We start from the raw sequence: 14,845 nt of genomic DNA on the forward strand, positions 1-14,845 counted from the left end.
CACCTCTTCCTCCACCAAATCTCTCCTTCCCTCCTTCTCATTCCATGACCACCCGTAGCAAACATGGGATTGTCAAGCCAAATCCAAAGTACTCCGATCAAACACATCACACTACTACCTCCATATCTCTTATTCCCAAAAACCCGGTTAGTGCTCTTCATGACCATAAGGCTCCTATTGACAATGGTACTTGGAAATTGGTTCCTCGACCACGTGGATTTTTCGGCATAAGACTAAGTCTGACGGGTCTTTTGAGAGACATAAGGCTCGTCTTGTTGGTGATGATAAAACTCAAAGGGAAGGAATTGATTGTGATGAGACTTTTAGCCCGGTTGTCAAGCCGGCTACTATTCGGGTGGTTCTTAGCATAGCTTTGGCTAAGTCTTGGCAAATTCATCAATTAGATGTGAAAAATGCTTTCTTACATGGTCATTTGAATGAAACAGTTTACATGTATCAACCTATGGGATTCAAAGATCCGGATAAACCTGATCATGTTTGTTTATTAGAAAAGTCTCTATATGGTCTGAAACAGGCACCCCGTGCTTGGTACAAACGTTTTGCAGATTTTGTGGCTACTATTGGTTTTGCTAATAGTACATCTGACACCTCTTTGTTCATATATCGCCATGGTAATGATACTGCTTATCTCCTTCTATATGTTGATGATATTGTGCTTACTGCTTCATCGGAATCTCTCCGACGACATATTATTTCTAGGCTGAGCTCTGAATTTGCAATGAAAGATTTGGGTCCTCTAAGTTATTTTTTGGGTATTGCTGTTACTAGAGGTAAAAATGGTTTATTTTTATCTCAAAAGAAGTATACGCAGGATATTTTGGAAAAAGCAGGAATGGCAAATTGTAAACCTTCGCCTACTCCTGTTGACACCAAAGGCAAATTGAGCACTAAGGAGGGTGCTCTTTATGACGATCCTACTTCTTATCGGCGCCTCTGTGGTGCTTTGCAGTACTTGACATTCACCCGACCAGATATATCTTATGCAGTTCAACAGGTTTGCTTATTTATGCACTCACCTCGTGTTGAGCACATGGATGCGTTGAAACGCATTCTTCGATACATTAGAGGTACCACGGATTTTGGTTTACAATTGCATAAATCTCCTGTTTCTTCTCTTGTGTCATACACGGATGCAGATTGGGGCGGGTGTCCGGATACTCGTCGTTCTACATCAGGGTATTGTGTGTACCTTGGTGATAATCTGATTTCCTGGTCTTCGAAACGACAACCCACTTTGTCTAAGTCTAGTTGCGAAGCAGAGTACAGAGGGGCTGCCAATGTGGTTTCTGAATCCTGCTGGATTCGCAATCTGTTGCTAGAGCTATTTCTTCCTATTCCGAAAGCAACATTGGTTTATTGTGACAATGTTAGTGCAATTTATCTCACTAGTAATCCGGTTCAGTATCAGCGCACTAAACACATTGAGATGGACATACACTTTGTTCGTGAGAAAGTACAAAGGGGTGAAGTTCGTGTCCTACATGTGCCTTCCCGATACCAGATTGCGGACATCTTCACCAAAGGTCTGCCTAAGGTTTTATTTGATGATTTTCGGGACAGTCTAAGCGTTCATGGTCCTCCCGCTTTGACTGCAGGGGAGTGTTAGATTATGTAAATAATCTAGTATATAATTAGTTTGTAAATTACTAATGTAGCCTCAACCCTAACCTAGAATACGCTTGTATTATATATTGACTTTTGATCAATGAGAAAGGCACGGAAAATATTCTCTCATCTCTCACATTCTCTCAGTTAAGTTGATTTTAAGGTGATGTATTTGCGTTTGAATTTCTGCTTTGTGTACACTAATCAAATATTAATTAAACAATAAGTTAGTACGAAGTACTTAGCTTGTTGTCTATTCAAAATTACGTTATTTGTTTTTTTGTTTACAGTAAGAGAGTAGCTCGATGTAATTAATTTAAATTATAATGTTAAGATAACAACTTCAAACAAATTCGCACATCATATTCAATAAAACAAGCATATTCTTATTAAAATCCATACAAATCATATTCTAATCATCATTCATATTTTAAAACGTTTCATTTGACTTTATATTTATATACTTTTTTTTTTAAAGAACCTTATATTAATATACTTCATACATATAATATCTGTACATTGCTCGAGATCAAACCTAGTTAATCTAAGAAAAATATCATATTATCTCTTTGATGGGTTGGTCGAGTCGGGTTCGGGTTGGGTCACTGGTCATTTTGGGTCGGGTTACGGGTCGACAAATGCTCAACTCTAATCCAAAGTTTTTGGTTCAGGTCAACCCAACGGGTTAAGAACAATTTTATTAACTTATTTTTAGCTAATTGTTAAACATTTATGATTTTTCAAGCTTACTCTTTTTTTTTCAAGTTTTATCAAAAATTCTTACCAGTATTATTTTTAGTCATTACATGCCTATTACATAATTTAAATTTTCACCAAAGCACACTAATTTCTAATTAATGAAAAATGATAATAAAAAAAAATTAAAAAAAATAATAAAAAAAAAACTAGCTTTCAAACATTACAAAATTAAAGAAAGAGGTCAGGCCAACGGTGATGTAAGTTATGTGAATGCAATTGGTATAGGTTGATAGTTGATGTAGGAGGTTGTTAGTGAAATTTGAGCAACAATTATATGAAATGGATAAATGAGAGAAAAATAAAGGTTGGATACTAAATAAATAATCAAACTCAACCAATAAACTACATACTTTATTAATTTTCAAATTAATGTATTTTTTTTAAAAAAAAAACATAAAAACGCGACCAGACGGATTTGGGTTGGGGTCAGGTTTGACACTCACAAATTTTACGGGTTAAACGAATTCCAATTAGATCAGGTCACGGGTCAAAAAAAATAATGCTTAGGCTGAGGCTGCTGCCACTAAGCCTCCTGAAACGGCTGAGAAGGTCAAGGCTGCTGCTGAGATTGAGAATGTGTAAATTAACAAGTCTACGTAGGAACTATTTGTCAAATAAAAAGGTTCTTATTACGGGAAAACTGAAGTACTTTAATTAGAATCGCAGATCCCAACAATCGTGATTTTTTGCTACTTTGCAAAATCTTCCAAGGAAACTCTCATTCTACTATATTTCAAATACGATGCAACTTAGGACTCGAGTTTGTTTCGCGAGACCTAATGGAATTGAAAAGGAATGGGAAACGAGATGAACATCAGCAAATTCTCTTGTTTAGATAAGATCTGTTGGGGATTTTCTAGTAAACAAGGGTCACCAAGAATGGAAATGAAATTATTGGAAAAACCTTCGAAGCGTGAATGGGATCACTTTCCCAAAAGTATAATTCCAATCCTATACTAAAACCGGGTATCACGGAAATTACTCAGGAGATACAACAAAGAACAATTACTATCACTTGTAGGATGATAGCAATTCATGTATAAAAGTGTTTGTGATTTTGTGAAAATGAACAACTGATAATAACTCTCTATGCCAAAGTGATAAGATAGAAATTATATTTCATCTCTCAACCTTCATTCATCATATGAGGAGTTTCTCATATATATAAGATAGTAGCTTAGTATGTCATTGCATTTTCAAACGTAATAAACGTAACAATGCATTAAGTCATGCATTAAATAAGACTTTAAGTTAAGCATTGAACAATGTATTAAGACATACAAAAACAACGCATCAAACACCAAATGTTAAGAGATGCATTAAACAATGCATTAATACACTAAGTTATAATGCATTACGTATGTAAACGCCTAACTAGATCAAGAGAAATTAAAACTGAAACCGTAAATAGTAACGGTTGCAATAATAGTGACGACTTAGCCACTTTCTTCATTTGTCTTGATTAGTTGTATACTACTACCTTAATTATATGTTGTCTATCATGACACCTTAACCAAATGACTTAAACTTAACATAACATGAATAATAATCAACTAAATACTCTAAATTCTCCAACCAGATCAACAATTTTCTTAAATTATTTTTTTTGCTAATCAGAAATACAAAGTTAAGTCAAATTAAATACATATATTATAATAAATAAATTACATTATAATTATTTATAAATTAACAAATTACATGAAGTTAAGTATACCCGTTTTTCCTCACTCTTCACCAACTACTCCATATCATTCTCCATTGTAACTAATGTTTTTGCTCTTATTTCCATAAATGAGAATGTATTGATTTGATTGTTTATATTTATCGCAAATTTAGGAATACCCTTGTTTTTTGTAATTTAATTCTTAATTTCATCTATTTTTCTTGTTGGTTTTTATTTATTAAAATACTAGATTAGTCTCGTGCAATATATAATTTGATTTGATAAAATTTTCTAAATTTATTTTTTTATCCAAAAATTTAAAACAAAATTATTCCCAAAATAAACAAAAACATTAAATAATAAAAAAATGATAATAGAGTTCGCAGGAAAAAAAAAATTGAATGATGAAAAGGGTGTCCAAGAAAAAATAAATTAAATTATTATTACCAAAGACAATAGATCTTTTTCAGAATTTTATACTAATATAATATAATTGTAATCCCCCGTATTTTTAAATATATTATAAATGAAATTACATTTTATTTATAATATTTATTTGTATTTTTCCGGAATTTAGTTTCAAAAGTTTCAAATTATTTTGGGTGGAAAATTATTTTTATTACAATATGATTTTTATGAACCATCATTCTATAATTCATGTCCAAACAATCAAAGCCAATCTCACTTTACATACTTGATTGACCTATTAATTTTATGAGGCTAAATCTTACAACTTGCCCTACACCAATCTCTCTCCTATAAATACCCCATACATCCCCAAATTTTTCCTTACACAAAAAGGTTAGTAAACTCTCTTATTTTTATTTTATTTCTTTATTATTTTTCCCTTATTTTTTTCTTTTCTTTTCCCTTTTTTTTTATTTCTTCTCCTTTTACGTGAGTTTCACTCACCACCATTGTTGCCGCCCTTATGCCACCCAGCCACCACCGGCGCCCCTTACCACCGCCGGCCACCTGACACCGGCGACCCACCAGCGGCCCAGCCGTGGCCCACTCCCCTTTCCTCCTCCTTTGTTTTATTTTTTTTTTAGTTTTGCTTAGAATTGATAATTGTTTTGGGTTTTGATTTTGTAGTATATAGATTATATTTTTAGTATCAAAATCATGTTTTTGATAGCTTAAACCTACCATTTCAGATTTTAATTATGTTATAAACTTTCAGATTTTGTAATTTTAAAACCTAGGGTTCAATTTATTTAAATTAGGATTTTAGGGTTCTTATGATCAATTTATTTGGGGCTTTTGTTCCTATTGCATTTCTAATGATTAATTAAGCATAAAAACATGTTTTTAATGAAGTTTTAAGGACTTTAATCAAATTTATATTGCTGGAAATTTGTTTAAGTGTTAATTTGTGATTATTGGTTGTTTTCTAGGAGGTGATTATTCTCTAGGAGACTTCTAAGTGATTAAAAGTGGCACAAAGGATTGTTTATATGAGGTACGTACATGTCTACTTCGTTGTAAGTAGTATCATGTTTAGGTACCAAAGAGAAGAACTTATTCATGATTAGAGAACACTTGGATGAAAATTGTTTGGTTTTACATTTAATTAATTCATGTGCTTATGTTTATGAGACATGTTTTGGTGAATTGATTATGTTTGTATGGGATTATGGATGCAAACATGTTGAATTATATTGGGTTAATTGTTTGTATGGATTGTTGATACAGGCATATTTTTTATTGGATTGGTTTGTTAACCACATTTGGATTATTAAAGGATTGGAATTGAATAGTTTAAGTGGAATGAATCTATATATTATATTAAAAGACAAGCGCCTCAATGTGAGGATGACAAATGTCACTCTCTCATTGGCTTGTCTTATGTATTGAATATATCTATATAATTACTGTTTACATATTCAAGCATAGTTATTTTTGTTCAACTTTAAACAATAAAAGCAAGTTTCTATACATGCATAAGATTTTCATGATTTCCTAACATAAATATTGATTTAATTTTTAATAATAAAATATATACTTTTCAATACTACAAATAATTCATAACGTCTTTTCAATCTTTATTTGTAGTCAATTTAGAGAATAATAACTAATTTGAAGCAATATGATTAAAGTGGCATAATTAAGGAAACAAATATTTCGTATTTTGAAAGGATAATATTGTTTTTTTTTTATGAAAATTAAATAAAATCAATAGAATTTAGTTTGACGTCAATTATGAAATCAATACAAACATTTTTAAAAAAAAAATCAGATGTACAATAAAATATTGTGCACCTATTATAAAAGCTACCCTAAAATGAATGAAAGTTATTTATGCTTTATTGATAAAAGTTACCCAAAATAGTCTATAAATTATCCTAAACTCAATGCAAGTTATTAGATGAATACAAAAGTTTTTGATAAAAATACAAAATAGTGTAAAAATTACTTTTATCGTTTTTTGTACTCCTTGACAAATACTGAATGCTGAGCCGAAATGTTGTCTTGGAAAAAAATATATAATCTTGAACATAAATATAATTTTAATCGACCTTTCATTTTCTATACAATGCCTTTTACAATTACCTTTGTTTACATTAAAAAAAAAAGAAAAAAAAAATTGAACCAAAAACCAATCTAAACAAGAAGAATAAAAGTTAAATTGAATTAGACATTTGAATAGATATAAAATGTATTATAACTATTACTCGTGTTTAAAATTGTAATATTCGTATTAAGTACTAACAATGCTATTACTTATGAATTTTTTTAGAAAAACTAACATTTTGATTTAAAAATTGTGCATTGCTCATGTACTATACTAGATATACAACAATCATGTTCAATAATTTATGTTGTTTTATATATAATAATACTTTTAACTATAATTTAGACTTTCAAATCAACATTTTATAATAAAAAAAATATACATGTCATTTTTATTACACCTAAACATTATATAATAAGTCATGTTGTTAAAGTTCTTATTATATAATTGAAATGTAGGTATGATACTATTTTCATGTACTTTACATTCTATGTAATTAAGTATAGTATGAAAGTTAATATATTTCGTGAATATAATATTTTTTATAATATAAAAAAGTATATGTATATAATATAATATTTTATAACATGGGTCCTCCATACCAAGTGTACAGGTTGTTGGTGTAGTGGTGATTGAGACTACACTTGGTAGGGAGGACCCGTATTCGATCCCCTGCAACAACAATCGGAACGGGAGTGGAACCTAACAATCCAGAACTGATCCTCGAATCTGGATTAGCCCAAAGGGTGAATCGAATAGAACACCCAAAAAAATGATCGAGCAACTCAATGCATATATATATATAAAACAACATAAATTATTGAACATGATTGTTGTATATCTAGTATAGTACATGAGCAATGCACAATTTTTAAATCAAAATGTTAGTTTTTCTAAAAAAAAATTCATAAGTAATAGCATTTTAATACTTAATACGAACATTACAATTTTAAACACGAGTAATAGTTATAATACATTTTATATCTTTTCTTTTCCTGGGGAATCTCTTTGCATATCAAATTCATTCATTCTCAAAACCTTCTTATCGATACCCTTAATACTCATTATGGTTTCAAAAGCTCTTAGATGAAAGTAAGGGTTATCTGTTGCCTTGAATTTAGGGATGTCAGTGGCGTTGAACTTATGCGGAAGAAGTTCCTTGTCCAGCGAGACCCCTTATGAACTCATGCCCTGAAATTTATAGTCGCTAGATAGCTTCCTCAAACTTTCTTGCATGAGGTTCATTTGTTGTTGCTTCACGGGATCGTCGACCTTAAGTGTGAGAAGATTCAGTGTTTCAGTCATGGTAACCAATTGGTTCCTAAGCTCATTGACTTCTTCTTGATTTTCCATTATCTTTTTAGCCTTCCTCTTTTGACGAATCGGTTATCAAAAAGTGAGACTTGAATAAAGAGGTTGTCCTTGATTAATCGCCTTTCTTTCCTCGACCAAGTACTGTGGAAAAGGAATTTGGGGATATTTATTGTTAATTATTTGACTCAAACTTTATTCAACATGTAATGGATGGAGGAAGTGAAGAAAAATTGGAATAGAATGTGAAAGAAGATTTAGATGGAGGGATATGAAGAATTAGGAATAGAATGTACCCCCCAACTCAAATGACGGAAAAGACCGACTCATGCATGAACCTAAGACATGGCCATGGAGATGTATACTCAAAGTGTGTGCTAAGACTAGTGAGTGTAGGTGACATGTTAAGACTCGTGTCATGACCATGTGGCTAGACTATGTAACTAGACTCAAGCAAAGACTAAGTTAAGACTTCACGTATATGCATTAAACTGGACAGACTGTGGTATTTTAGTCATAACTTTTGATCTGCGACTCTGATTGGGATGAAACCAACGCCAAATTAAAGAAAAAACTCGGGGCTACAGATCCATAGGTTGTACAACTCGTTCTTTCTAGAACTCCGGCTATGACCAAAACAAGTTGACGTTTGTGCAGTATACGGGAATAAAAATTCGGGTTGACTTAAAGGAACTATGACTCGATTTTATGTTTATTTATTAGCTCAAATTAATTAATTAATTAATTAATTAATTAATTAAACAAAGTCCTTTAGTCATTAATCAGTTTATTTAGTTTTAACACAAGTCAAACAAACGGTTAGGAAAAATCACATAGAGTATGCACAAAAAATAATGCACAATTAGTCAAGTAGGCACAATATGATGCAATGAGTTTGCAACCTAACCATGGCTCTAGTTCTCTAAAGTTCGGGATATGGTTTAGTAAATAGAGGGTCCATGGTTAATTGTCCGGATGCACCGCGCGGAAGCCTAACCGTGAAGGGTTGGCGCGAGTGGATGGGACACTGCGAGTTTTAGAAAAAAAAACTCGCTTCCATGGTTTGGTGAATTCAACATTCTCGGATGTACCCTTTGTTGCACGGAGCGTTCAATCAGGTAGATGGAGCATGAATTCCCAGAGGGTTATGTCCATATGTAGAACACATATGGGTTTCAGAATAGTGAGAAAAAATTCAATCAGGAAGTAGGATCGAGCAAACAATACGAAAAACCGGTCGAAATTAGAACGCATATTTCTGGCTCGGTATTGGGGGAAATTGGCGCCAGCAATCAGAGACTGGCGCCAACTTTTAACTGTAGCGCCTGGCGCCAATACTGGCGTCTGGCGCTACGGCTAAAAGTTTGGCGCTAAGCTCTGGCCCCTGACGCTACTTCCCACATGCCTCAGCAGCTTTCTGTGCTCGATAAAATCTTCCAGTTTCGCGCGGTGTTATTTCAGTCCTAGTTGTGAAAGATATTTCTCAAATTTCCTACGTGTAAAATCCTATGTTTTTGACTCATTACGGATGGTCTTTCCAATGAGAACCTTTTTTATGCATATGACAATAATGTTAATCAAAATTACGCACATGAAATACTTAGAACTTTTCGAGTCTCATCCACTCATTCTAAATCATTGCCGATACAAATTCAGGAATTAAAATAGAAATCCTCCCCAGCGGAGTCGCCAAAAACTGTAGGGAATAATTTCAAGCCTTTAAAATCCCACTAGCTTGAACCCCACTGTGATCATACACTAAAGTACGGTGGCGTCCAAAAGGGAAGAAGATAGAGCAAAAGAGTCACCAACAAGTTTTTAAGAAACTTGTAAACCGTTCATAGGATGAAGGTTACACCCCTTAACGATCCAAGAAATCGTCAACTCCATAAGGTCATGAACCAAATAAGGGTTCGGGGATGATGGTACAAATCCAACCTAAAAAATATTGAACCTGCCCTAATAATAGGCCTCTACTTTATTCTGATCGTATTCATGTGCGCTTTTTAATTAACATGCAATAAATAGGATTAACCCTAAACCTGTTTAATCTATGATGGTTGAGTATTAATGCACAAACAAACTATTATTGGCGATCACTTGAATTATAATCATATTAACCCTAACAAGATTATTAAATATCTTATTAAGCGTGATTACAAGTATCAATTCCCTTTAACAGGCATAAAAGGTGATCAAGCAATAAAGAATAAATAATCAAGCAACATAATAATAACCATAACAATAATTATAATCATAATCATGTTCATATTAATATTAAAGCATAATAAACATAGCAAGATCCTAGGTATGATACTAACAAGATTAATAGCAAACCCTAGCATGTCACTAAGCAATAAAAATCAAATCTTTAGCCCTAACATGATACTAACAATCATAAATATTAGGAAGAATATAGGAAGCATTTTAACAATCATATTTAATATTAAAATTACCCTAGACATGTTACTAGGAATATTATAATAACAATGTAAACATGAATTCTACATCATAATATCAATAAATCAATTAAAGTACTTACTTTGATGCTTCGTACCTCTTTCTAATAACAAAATACACACGTTAGTAACTTCAAGGTAAATAATAATCAAAACAAATAAATTAAATAATTGAAAGGGAGATTTGGGACCAAACCCTCAGAAATTAAACCTTTCACGTCTAGGGCGAAGGCAACTTCGAATATGGCTAGGTGTTTCTAGATCTTGTGAACGCGGAATTTTGTATGAAAACAAAGTAAGAAAGAAAGATGAATGTTTTAAAGAATGCTAATTAAAACTTGTGAATGAAGAGAATTGGTTGTAGGGGAATGTAGATGATGAATTGGTGAATCAAAACAGAGTTTTTGATACGATATTTATAGAGATCAGCCAAAAAGATAATTTAACAAAACAGAGTCTGACGCACGCAAAACAAGGTTGGGGCCAACCCTGGCTAGCTGGCGCCAGGCACCAGTGGCTAGCGCCTGGCGCCAACCCTGGTTCCAGGCGCCAAGGCCTGGGGTTGGACGCCAGTCTTGATTTTAACGCGTTTTCGAAAATCCGATAGATTTACCGTACTGGAAGATAAAATAATATAATTTCTTCGGAAATGCTATTTGATTTTGATTAAAACTCTGAAAAGTCAACAAAGTCAACTTATCAATGCTAATTGAATTAGGAATGAAAAGAACCTTCTAGAAGACCAAAACCATTCCTAATTGCATTAGGAATGATAAATCATATTAGGCCCTCCCCTAGATCATTGGGCCGCACATAAGGCTCAAACCGGACCCAGTTTGGTAAATTGGCCATAACTTCCTCAATACTCATCGGAATTGGGCTTATAATATATCATTGGAAAGGTCTTTGCAAGCCCCATCCAACTACACTACTATTGGACCCATATCATGGAACAACCAAACTGGATTGGCTGTTTTCTTAAAATAAAGTTTTAAAAACAGAGAGAAGAGAAAAGAAATTAAAACTTTCCGCAACACTAGACCTTTCCACACTTTCGTTTCATTCGATTATGATTCGACGTGAAAGGTACTCATCACTGGGTTTGGTTTTGGGGAGACACAAATGGGTGTCTACAGAAAGTTAGATGGGATCCTAGACTAACTTTGTGAGAATGGAGTCGCGCCCATTCTTGCATCGCGCTAAACTTTTATTTTAAATGGTCATTTGGGACCAAAATGATTTGATGGATTGGAAAACCTCTTCTATTTCTTACTCCAAATTAAATTAATTAAATTAAATATAAAGAGTCAAGTGTTTGGAATTGATTAGCAAGTATGTTGAGTCGATTGAATTGTTTAAGTGTGGAGTCTTGATTAATGAATTCGAGTTGTATATTTATTTACTTTAACTAGTTGAGCATGCTAGATTTTGTGCATTGTAGCTTGTATGTACTCAGCTTTGCAGATTGCGTGCTTTTGTGTGTTTTCTTTTGGTCATGGCCTTCACCTTTCAATGACCCTGTGATGATCCAATTATTACACTTGTATTATTGGGGAACAGTATTGCACAGGTTAGCTTGATGATGTGAAGTTCGGTGATTTGACATACGCATTGTCAAGGGATTGGTGTGATTGAGAGTATTCGTTCTTTGTGTTGAACTTATTTATGTTTTACTACTTTAATTATGTTTTGGGACTTTGATTATTGGTTTGGTTTTAAATAAGGGCCTTTATGGTTCCAATTTGTAAGCTTTGACTTATTAGTTTTCTAAATTATATTATTTTTAGATTTAAGTTGTATTTCCGCTGCAATACTTTGATAAAGCCTTAACGTTTTAGCACGTGGCGGTAACATGCCAATGGTTCTCCTCTATTTTTATTTAAAGTAAGTGGTTTGGAAAAGGGATAATTATTGGGGTGTTACAGTAATTGACAATAATTTTAATAAACTAAAATTAAAATCACAAACGATGACATCATTTATAGTTTTGGAGGGAAAATTTTTAATGACATGCGTCTAATTTTAAAATAGAATGATGTCAGCGGTTTCTATTTTAGTATTAGTTATAGATATATGGATGTATCTAGTAATTTGAGGAGTGGATATGGGTTTGTCAGACAAATAGTGTTCTAAAAATTCTAATATGATATATCAGATTCGAAAATTTGGTGATCCGATCTGAAATTTCGGATATCCGATTCGATTTTAACATTTCGGATATTTCGGTTTGGATATCCGAAAAAATTTCAGCTCTCGAATCGAATACGGATCATATTTATTCCAAAATTTTTACTACCTGATTTGAAAATCCGGTGACTCAATCCAAAAATTTGGATATTCGAATATTTCGGATCGGATTTGGATCGCAATTTCTCCGATCCGAAAATTTCGAATAGCTGAATAGCCGAAAATTCGGATCGAATCGGATCAGATTTTTCGAAAGTGAACACCTCTAGTGGAAGGTATTACCTGCAAGACATACACATTATTCACACTTTTTTTTTGTAACAAATTAATTCATTAATAAAAAGTCATCCGGTATCTATAAATGAAATCTAAATTAACAAATACATAAATTTGAATCAAATTAGGGTTTACTTCATCAAAGTTATGATCGTTGAAAAGATCTTTGTAACACCCCAATAATTTTGCCTTTTCAAAACTACTTAATTTAAATAAAATAGTGGAGAACCACTGGCATGTTACCGCCACATGTTAAAACGTTAAGGCTTTATCAAAGTATCGCATCGGAAAACCAAACTAAGTCTTTAAAATAACAAAGTTTAGAAAAATGAATAAGTCAAAGCTTACAAATTGGAACCATAGAGGCCCTTATTTAAAACCAAACCAATAATCGAAATCCAAAACATAAATGTATAGCAAAGCATAAATAAGTTCAACACGAAGAACGAATACTCTCAATCACACCAATCCCTTGACAATGCGTATGTCAAATCCTCGAACTTCACATCATCAAGCTAACCTGTGCAATACTGCCCCCAATAATACAAATGTAATAATTGGATCATCACAGGGTCATTGAGAGGCAAAGGTCATGACCAAAAGAAAACACACACAAAAGCACGCAATCAGCAAAGCTGAGTACATACAAGCTACAACGCACAAAACCCAGCAAGCTCAACTAATTAAAGTAAATAAACAAACAACGTGAATTCATTAATCAAGACTCCACACTTAAACAATTCAATTGACTCAACATACTTACTAACCAATCCCAAGCACTTGACTTTTTATAATTATTTTAATTTGGAGTAAGCAATAGACGAGGTTGTCCAATCTACCAAATCATGTTGGTCCCAAACGACCATTTAAAATAAAAGTTTAGCGCGATGCAAGAATAGGCGCGACTCCATTCTCACAAAGTTAGTCTAGGATCCCATCTAACTTTCATTATGAAATAACATGTAAATACCAAAAGAAAAGAGGACATGTTGATCAAACAAGCCTCAGAAAGCCACGGGCTACCACCGTGTACCCCAACCCATAATTGTCAATACTCTAGAAGTGCACGCTTTCCAGAGTTTTATTGCTCATCCATGTATTCACTTTACGTGATTACAATTTTAATTAATAGCCGACTCATTCAAGAAGACCATACATAACAATCATACATCAATTCACTTTTTATCTTATTTAGGACAATGGTGATCACATCACAAGTTGACCTTTAATTCCATTAAACTTCCAAATTATCAAAAATTGTTGAACATAGTCAACTCACCTAGCCATTTCGGCTTAATCCACCTTTACTCAATTAACTAACAAGTCATGATTGAGTAATAAATAAATAAATAAATAAATAAATAAATAAATAACAACCTTGTGGAATAATTAATAAATACATTCCACTCAAACCATTCAATTCCAATCTTATAATAATCCAAATGTGGTTAACAAATCAATCCAATAAAAATATGCTTGTATCAACAATCCATACAAACATTTAATCCTACATAATTCAACATGCTTGCATCCATAATTCCATACGAATACAATTAATTCACCAAAACATGTCTCATAAACATAAGCACATGAATTAATTCAATGTATAACCAAACAATTTCCATACAAGTGTTCCCTAAACATGAAACTAAGTTCTTTTCTTTTGGTACCTAAACATGATACTACTTACAACAAAGTAGACATGTACGTACCTCGTGTAAACAATCTTTTGTGCCACTTTTAATCAATTAAAAGTCTCCTAGGGAATAATCACCTCCTAGAAAACAACCAATGATCACAAATTAATACTTAAACAAATTTTCAGCCATATAACTTTGATTAAAACTCTTTAAAACTTCATCCAAAAACATGTTTTTATGCTTAATTAATCATTAGAAATGCAATAGGAACAAAAGCTCCAAATTAATTGATCATAAGAACCCTTAAATCCCAATTTAAATCAATTAAAACCCTAGGTTTTAAAATTATAAAATCTGAAAATTAAACAACATTATATAATCTAAAAATATAAATTTAAGCTATCAAAAA

The sequence above is a fragment of the Chenopodium quinoa genome, unplaced genomic scaffold, assembly GCF_001683475.1.
Source record: "Chenopodium quinoa cultivar QQ74 unplaced genomic scaffold, ASM168347v1, whole genome shotgun sequence".
NCBI lineage: Eukaryota > Viridiplantae > Streptophyta > Magnoliopsida > Caryophyllales > Amaranthaceae > Chenopodium > Chenopodium quinoa.